This window comes from Mus caroli, chromosome 1 (assembly GCF_900094665.2).
Source record: "Mus caroli chromosome 1, CAROLI_EIJ_v1.1, whole genome shotgun sequence".
Lineage (NCBI taxonomy): Eukaryota > Metazoa > Chordata > Mammalia > Rodentia > Muridae > Mus > Mus caroli.
The window spans coordinates 114,167,481-114,177,166 of record NC_034570.1 but is presented as its reverse complement, the minus strand read 5'-3'; the positions used below and the strand labels follow the sequence as shown (position 1 = coordinate 114,177,166).

The 9,686-nt window shown below is 38.0% G+C and overlaps 1 long non-coding RNA gene across 1 annotated transcript in view; it reads right to left on the bottom strand.

Annotated features, from left to right (window-relative positions):
• The window catches only part of LOC110294805, a 53,784-nt gene extending 44,707 nt beyond the window's left edge, over positions 1 to 9,077 (bottom strand). The window contains exon 1 of the long non-coding RNA XR_002377983.1: positions 8,966 to 9,077. This is a non-coding gene — a long non-coding RNA (uncharacterized LOC110294805). The remainder of the gene's footprint in view (positions 1 to 8,965) is intronic.
• Positions 9,078 to 9,686: the final 609 nt, after the last annotated feature.

The following is a 9,686-nucleotide window of genomic DNA, read 5'->3' as shown; positions in this document are numbered from 1 at the left end:
AGATAATAGATAATAAATAGGCATATAGATAATAGATGATAGATGAGGGTGAGAAATAGACAATGGAATAAAATATGATAGAATTTAGTAGAATATAGAATAGAATGATTGTGTGAAAAGAAGGACCAGTCCTTACAGTCAGTTTCAGAAAGATAGACCAGTTACAAGTGAAATGCTAGCATTTAACTTTAAAGTGTCACTCCAAACCCTTCATGGTCCCAAAAAAGGGTTTAATTATCAAGAAGAAAAAACCTCAAGGGATAGGACATTGTGGGATGTCTTTGGTCACATAGGATTATTGGAACCTGGTCTCTTTCATTTTCTAGTAATGTGATATATGATTTAGTTCTGCCATGACTTCCCACCATGCTAAAGGGCCAGTGGACTATTGATTCAGACCTTTAATTTTGAGCTATAGTAACTGTTTCCCCTTGCAACTTGATTAGTTCAGGGTCTTCTTTTTTAATAAAATGAAGCATGGTAACATATTAAGCCCATGCTTAGAGATATGCCCATCTTTGATTATTTAACAAAAAAAGGAACATATAAGAGTTTCTAGAGGAATAAAGGTCATTTATTGATTTTTATTTGATTTTGAGATACAAGACTTTCATTTTTCTTTTGTGGGGCATATCTATGACCTTTTCCTGTGTAATTCAATCATGTTTGTTTCTGTTTTGCCATAAAAAACCACATAAACTGTGAAATAAAATTGAGATTAATGTGCATATACAAAGAAAGGAAGCTAATGGGAATGTCTATGTGCACACGGCACAGTAATTTGTAAGAATGAGTATGAAAATTTTAATAAAAGATACATACTACTGAAAACAATATACGAACTAATTACTCAATTGTGTAGCCTTTATATCTATAACCCAGTACTACCACTAAGTCAACCAGTACAGACTGTAGTGCTGTCATCCAGTATCACTTAGTCAGCCAATGCAGCCTATAGTGCTGTGATCCAGTGTCAGTAACTCAACCAGTGCAGCCTGGAGTGTTGTGATCCAGTACCACTGAGTCAACCAATGCACCCTGTAGTGCTCTGTGGGCCTACTGGGAACCATAAGAATTGAACATTATGTTTAATCAGAGCAAGTCTATCAAAATGTGTAGTCTTTTCCTGGAAAACTGCACTTTAGTATCTATGTCAAAAGCATTAAACATTAGCTGGTCCATTCCAGAGGAAGGTAGGTGAAAGTTTCTAAGCTTGCTCCAGACAAGCAAACTCCAGAGGCTGCTGGAACAGAAACTTTGAGGAGCAAGTCTCATTTCTGTGTTCTTTCTTACTATAGAACAAATCACTCCAAAGCTTAACAGCTTAAATCAAAGCACATGTTCATTATCTCCAACTTTCTGAGTCAGAATCCAAGATATGTTTGGCTGGAGTCTCTGGTTTATCATTTCTTAGAAAACTACAAGCAAGTTCTTGGCAGGGAGTCTGTCCTCTTCTCTCAAGGCCTGCCTAGGGAAGTGTTCCATTCCAAGCTCACCATGTAGTTGGCAAGGTTTTAATTCCATGTCAGTGACAGGATTTAGAGCTTTAATTCTTCACTGGCAATTGGCCAAGAACCATGCCCAGTTCCCTGACATCTGGGCTCCTCTACCATAGCAGCTGGTTTCAGCTAAGTTTGCAGTCTGTTGACAGAAGGGAAGCCATGGTCTTTTCTGAGCTAATCTTTGAAGTGATACTCCTTCAGAGCTGTTTTATCCTCTTGGTTATAAGCCAGCTACTCAAGGGGAAGGGACTCTACAAGGACATTGATGCCAGGAATCAGGGATCATTAAGGTCTATCCTTGAAATCTGTCTCCCGTGTTATGAGGGACTATAAAACAATATGATGATTAGAAGAGGAAGCATTTCATCTTTCTCTGCTTAAAAGATAAATGAGTTTGCAGGCTTTATCTTATTCAAATTTGAGAGTAGTAGGCCTTATATTTATGATAGAAGGCAAAAACATTTATATACCTTTTGGTCCTAGAGTGGAGGATAGTAATGAAAATCAGTATGAAAGTCTGTCAAAATAGCATTAAAACTGGACCTACAATATGATTCCACAGGTGTATATATACCCAAAGCACTTTACAGTGTTCCCTACATGCCTGTATTTACTGGAGCACTGTTTACAACACCAGAAATATGAAACTAGTCTAGTTGTCCATCATCAACACACAGGAGGATAAATGTGGTAGAAACATACCATATAGTTGTATTCACTTGTAAAGAAAAATAGAAGTAATAGCATTTGCAAGAAACAGAGCTGGAGGTCACCGTGTGAAACAAAATGAAATGGCATAACCTCAGAAAAATAAACATCACATATTTTCTCACATATAGAATCTGGAATTACATTTATATACACCAAGAGAGTGTCTTACTTAGGGTTACTATTGTTGTAATGAAACAACATGACCAAAGAAAAAGATTTCATTCACAGTTCTATATAACTGTTCATCATCTAAAGCAGCAGGACAGGAACTCAAGCAGGGTAAGAACCTACTTTGAGTCAGAAACTGATATATCAGACATGGAAGAGTTCTGCTTACTGGTTTGCATCTCATAGTTTATTTATCTGTAGAGGAGTTTTAATCCAGCAATATGGCTCTCTGGTCATATCCAAAGACTTCTAAGTCTCTGTTATCGGGTTGGACCATGGACACACACCTTTAATCCCAAACAATAAGGTATACTTCAGTGGCAGACAAAATGATGAATCAGAGAAAAATTTGACAGAAGGAGTCAAAAATAGGCTATATCTAACTCAGTACAGGAAACTGAAGTTACTTAAGAGAAGTGCAGGGAGAGATATCAGTCATTGTGGGAGTCAGTGCAGTGAGTGTGATACAACAGAATTGAGTTCATTTGTAAACTCATGCAGTTCAATACAAGACAGCTGAGGCAGGTGAGGCTAGAGGATAAGGAGAAAGACAGAACAAATTGCCAGAATTATATTAATTGGTCAAGGAGAGCAATTCAGTACAAAGCCGAGAGAAGCCAGATTGAAGCAGTCAACATGGAGAGGAATGTAAGCCAGAAGAGCTTAGTTGAATCAGCCAGCCTGAGTTTAGAAAGAACTAGAAAGGGTGAGTTTATTCAGCAGTAAGCTTCAGAGACAACAATTACACCAGGTGAATACATATTACATTTACACTCAGCCTGCTTTCTCATAAAACCCAGGAATACCAGCCCAGAGGTGGTGCCATCCACAATGGGATAGTCCTTTTCTCATCGATCATTAAGAAAATGCCTTACAGCCATATCTTATGGACGCATTTTCTCATTTGAGGCTCCCTCTTCTCTCATGACTCCATCTTGTTTCTAGTAGACATACATCTAACCAGTACACCTGATATCTTGTTAACATGACACAAAAAACATCACTTTTCAATTACAACCTCTCTTTTCTCATTTACTCCCAAGATGGCCTGTCGGTTTTAATACGACAGTAGAAAATATAAATAACTATAAATGTGCCACATTCCTTACAAATTCAAACATTTTAATAGTTCAGTCATTTAAAAATATCTAGAACAAAAAGAAGCAAGTGCACCCAAGAGGAGTAGACAGCAGGAAATAAAGAAAACTGAGGGCTGAAATCAACGTAATAGAAATAAAGAGAGCAAATCAAAGAATCAAAAAAAAAAAAAATCAGGAGCTGGTTCTTTGAGAAAACTAACAAGATAGATAAACCCTTAGCCAGACTAACCAGAGGGGACAGTGACAGTTTCCAAATTAACAAAATCAGAAATGTAAAGGGAGACATGACAACAGAAACTGAGGAAATTCAATGAACAATAAGATCCTATTACAAAACTGGAAAAAAAAAGTAGATAAGATGAATGATTTTCTAAACAGATACCAGGTACCAAAGTTAAATCAGAATCAGATAAACCATCTAAACAGTCCTATACCCACTAAAGGAATAGAAGTATTCATTAAAATTCTCCCAACCAAAATAGCCCCGGACCAGACTGTTTTAGTACAGAATTCTATCAGATCTTCAAAGAAGACCTACTACCAATGCTCTTCAAACTATTCTACAAAATACAAACAGAAGGAACACTACCTAATTCATTCTATGAAGCTACAGTTACACTGATATCAAATCCACACAAAGACCCAACAAAAAAGAGAACTTCAGAACAATATCACTTATGAATATTGATGCAAAATTACTCAATAAATTCTTGCAAATTGAATCCAAGAACACATCAAAACGATCATTCACCATGATCAAGTAGGCTTCATTCCAGGGATGCAGAGATGGTTCAGTATATGGAAATTCATCAACATAATCCACTATATAAACAAACTCAAAGGAAAAAAAACCACATGATCATCTCATCAGAAGCTGAAAAACCTTTTTACAAAATATAACACCCCTTCATGTTAATAGTCTTGGAAATATTAGGAATTCAAGTCCCATGCCTAAACATAATAAAAATAATAAATGGCAAACCAGTAGCCAACATCAAACTAAATGGGGAGAAATTTGAAGCAATTGCACTAAAAGTGGGGACCAGACAAGGCTGCCCACTTTCTCCCTATCTAATCAATATAGTACTTGAAGTTCTAGCCAGAGCAATAGGACAAAAATTGAGGTCAAAGGGATACAAATTGGAAAGGAAGAAGTCAAGATATCACTATTTCATATGATATGATAGTATACATAAGTGACCCCCAAATTTCCACCAGAGAACTCCTACAGATGATAAACAACTTCAGCAAAGTAGTTGGATATAAAATTTACTCAAAAAAAAAATCAGTAGCCTTGCTATATCCAAAGGATAAACTGGCTGAGAAAGAAATTGGGAAAACTATACCCTCTTGACAATAGTCACAAGTAATATAAACTATCTTGGTGTTAGTCTAAACAAACAAGTGAAAGATCTTTATGACTAGAACTTCAAATTCTGAAGAAAGAAATTGAAGATCTCAGAAGATGAAAAGATTTCCTATGCTCATGGATTGACAGGATTAACATAGCCAAAAAAAAAAAAAAAGAAAGAAAAAGAAAAAGAAAAATAGCTATCTTACCAAAAGCATTCTACAGATTCAGTGTAATCCCCATCAAAATTCCAACTCATTTCTTCACAGAGGTATAAAGAACAATTCTCAAATTCATCTGTAGTAGCAAAATACCCTGGATAATGGAAACTGTTCTCAACGATAAGAGAACTTCTGGGTTAATCACCATCCCTGAACTCAAGCTATACTACAGAGGAATAGTGAGAACAAACTAAATAGTAGTAGCACAGAGTCAGACAGGTAGATCGGTGGAATAGAATTGAAAACCCAAAATTAAACCCACAGACATATATATGGTCACTTGATCTTTGACAAAAATTTTAAAACCATTCAGTGGAAAAAAGGCAGCATATTAAACAAATGGTGCTGGCTCAATTGGTGGTTGGCATGTAGAAGAGTGCAAATTGATCCATTCTTATCACCTAGTACAAAGCTCAAGTCCAAGTGGATCATGGACCTCCACACAAAACCAGATACACTGAATCTAATAGAAGAGAAAGTGAGAAAAAGCCTCAAACATATCGGCACCGTGAGGAACTTCCTGAACAGAACACCAATGGCCCAGGCTCTAAGATCAAGAATAGACAAATGGGTTCTCATAAAATTGAAAAGCTTCTGCAAGACAAGGGACACTGTCAACAGGACAAAAAGGCAACCTACATAATGGGAAAAGATCTTTACCAATCCTATATCTGATAAGAGGGTTAATATCCAATATATACAAAGAACTCAAGAAGTTAGAGTCCAGAGAACCAAACTACCCTGTTAAAATGGAGTACAGAGCTAAAGAAAAATTCTCAACTGAGGAATTTCAAATGGCTGTGAGGCATCTAAAGAAATGTTCAACATCTTTAGTTATCAGGGAAATGCAAATCAAAATGACCCTGAGATTCCATCTCTTGCCAGTCAGAATGGATAAGTTCAAAAGCTCAGGTGAAGGCAGATGCTGGCTAGAATGTGTAGAAAGAGGAATACTCCTCCACTGCTGATGGGATGGCAAGCTGGTACAACAACTCTGGAAGACAGTCTGGTAGTTCTAAAGAAAATTGGACATAGTTCTACATGAGAACACAACTATACCACTCCTGGACATATACCCAAAAGATGCTCCAACATATAACAAGGACACATGCTTCACTATGTTCATAGCAGCCTTATTTTTAATAACAAGGAGTTGGAAACAACCAAAATGTTCCTCAACAGAGGAATGGATATAGAAAATGTGATACATTTACACAATGGAGTACTATTCAGTTATTAAAGAAAATGACCTCATGAAATTCACAGGCAAATGGATGGAACTAGAAAATATCATCCTGAGTGAGGTAAGCCAGACACAAAAGAGCACATATAGTATATACTCACTAATAAGTGGATATTAGCCAAAAAGCTTGAAATACCCAGGCTACAACTCATAAAACATGAAGTCAAGAAGAAAGAAGACCAAAGAAGGGATGTTTCAGTCCTACATACAAGGGAAACAAAATAATCATAGGAGGAAGAGGGTGTAAGGCATCTGGAAGGGAGAGAGAGGAAGAGGAAAAGGCGGGCAGGATCAGGTCTGGGGGGAAAAAGGAGATGTACAGAGGGTCAGAAAATTAAAAAGTGGTGTGTAGCTATAGGGTATGGGGAACTGGAGGTAGTCAACAGAAAGTTCCAGATGCCAGGAAATCAAGAGGCTCTCAGGTCCCAACAGAGTTGACATTAGATGAAATACCCCCAAAAGGGGAGAAAGAACCTGTAGGGATCATATCCAGAGGTTAGATATGGCCCCCAGGTTGAAGGATGGGGCCACTTACCTGTCTCAAAAATATTAACCCAGAATTCCTGTCTAAAAGAAATACAGGGAAAAAGAGTGGAGCAGAGACTGAAAGAAAGATCATCCAGAGACTGCCCCACCTAGGGATCCATCCCATCTGCAGACACTTGCTGATGCCAAGAAGTGCTTGCTGACAGAACCCTGATATGGCTGTCCTCTACAGACTCTTCCAGAGCCTGACCAACACAGATGCCAACCATCAGGCTGAGCGTGGGTATCCCAATGAGGAGTTAGGGGAAGGACTAAAGAAGCTGAAGAGGTTTGCAACCCGATAAGAATAATAACAATATCAACCAATCTGAACGCCCAGAATTCCCAGGGACTAAACAACAAACCAAAGAGTACACTTGGCTTAAACTGCTTATGTAGCAAAAGATGGTCTAATCTGGCATGAACTAACTAGAGGAGTGGCCCTTGGTCCTTTGGAGACTTGATGCCCTAATATTGGGGAATGATAGGGCAGTTAGGCTGGAGTGGGTAGGTGGGTAGGTGGGTAGGAAAGACCCCTCATAGAAGCAGGGGAGAGAAGTTTGTGGAGGTGAAAGTTGGAAGGAGGATAACATTTGAAATATAAGTAAATAAAATAACCAATAAAAACCAACCAAACAAAAACAATCAAAGACAAATAAATAAAAATATCTAGTCTCTTTAGATATTCAAGATCTCTTTTTAATGTTCAGCTTCTCAACTGTAGGCTCCTGTAAAAAATTAAAATTATGCATTTTGTTACTTCAAGAGGGAAGAACCAGAGCCCTGTTCCAATCTGAACAAAGCAAACCTGAAATTCAACAGTGAAAATAACTTAATGTTCAATATCTGGGATTAACTCATGATCTCTGACCCCCTCCAAAAGGCTTGTGATGCTTCTCTGCTCCACCCTCTATAGCACACACAGCTTGTCTCTCAGGTGCTGGCAACCTCTACTCCACAGCTCCTGCTGTTTGATTGGTCATGCCATGGTACGGGCATTTCAAAATGCTCAAGTTTCTGCTGAAAATGGACAGCACTTTCACAAGTAGCCTCTCCTGAACCCTCTTTGTGGTGTCAAGCCTCAGCTTCTCTCCATGAGACCTTCAGTACTGGTGTTTAACTGCTGCTGAGGCTGTACCTTCTCCAATGGTCTAACGAGGTCTCTCACAGTGCAACACCTCAGCTGCTTTTCCTGATCCTGTCATGTCTTCAAACTAGTACTACCTGGGTGATTCTTAAATATTACCAAGTTCAGATGCCACCAGGAGGTAAAACCTTGGTTGTCTCTGCAACACAGTTTCTGTGCACTGACTCTAAGGGAACACCTCTCAGAAATTTTTACCTAAAAGATGCTGGTCTGTCTATTTATTTATTCCTTTTCACTATACATCCTCCTCACTGCCCCCTCCCAGTCATTCCCTCTCACAATCCTTCCCCCATCCCCTCTCCCATTATCCTCTGAGGAGGTGGGGGTTCCCCTAGATATCCCCCAACCCTGGCACCTCATGTTTTGTCTAGGCTAGGTGCTTCTTCCCATACTGAGGCCAGACAGTGAGAAGGACATATCCCATAAACAGACAATACCTTTTGGGATAGGTCTGGCTCCAGTTGTCCAGGACTCACATTAAGACCATGCTGCATATCTGCTAGGTCCATCCTGTGTATGCTCTATGGCTGGTGACTCAGTCTCTGAAAATCCCAAGGGTACAGATCTGTTGGTCTTCCTTCGGAGTTCGGCTCCAGCTGAGCAGCACCAGTTGTCCCACTAAAGTGAAGGTTTTAATTAAGTACTTCTCATTTCTTGTAAGTTCCAACTAGCCAGAACCACATTCTCAACTAAAATTAGCAAATGGCCCCTATAGAATATTTAAGTGGCTCCCAGACTTCCCTCTGGTTCAGGACAAGCCAGGCCTTGATTGTCTGCATCACTATATTTTCATCTTCCAAGTTCCCACAGAAAAACTTTTAATACTCAATGGTTTTTCTATTTCAAAGTTACAAAGTCCTTCTACAATCCTCCCCCAAACAAGGCCAGATCTGCCATAGTAATAACTAATGATCCTGTCATAGTTAGAGTTACTATTGCTGTGATAAAACACCATAAACAAAAGCAATTTAGGGAGGAAAGGATTTATTTAGCTCACAGTTCATTAAAAGCAATGAGGAGGGAGACTCAATCAGAGCAGGAATCTGGAGGCAGGAGCTGATACAGAGGCCATAGAGGGGTGCTGCTTACTGGTTTGCTCTCCATGGCTTGCTCAGCCTGCTTCTTAATTATAATTCAGGACCACCAACCCAGAAATGACACCACCCACAAAGGACTAATTAAGAAAATTTCCTACAGGTTTGCATACAGCCTCATCGCATGGAGACATTTTCTCAACTGACCCCCCTGTGCCCCCAGGATAACTCTAGCTTGTTTGTCAAATTATTGTGAAACTGTCCAGCAAAGAGAGTTAAGTATATAAAAAAAAACATAATATATTTACCTACATGTATATATTTTATAGATTTATATATTTATTTACAGCAGATATAGTCATACAATACTATATTTAAAAGTATGTATTTATTAGCATAAATATATTCATGTATTTATTTAAATATATGCATATATATTTACTGATTCAATATATAGGAAGAATATATTTTGCAAGTATGAATATATATATATACATATAGTTAAAATACACAGTTACATAGAAAGAGAATAAAATATCTAGAGTTAAAGTTGTATCAATATGTATATTTATACATACTGAAAACTAAATACACAGAACTGAGTATAATATATGTATCTATATGTGTCTGTATATAAAAATGTAGTGATATATACATGTAATTCCATAGAGAGTATTAAATATT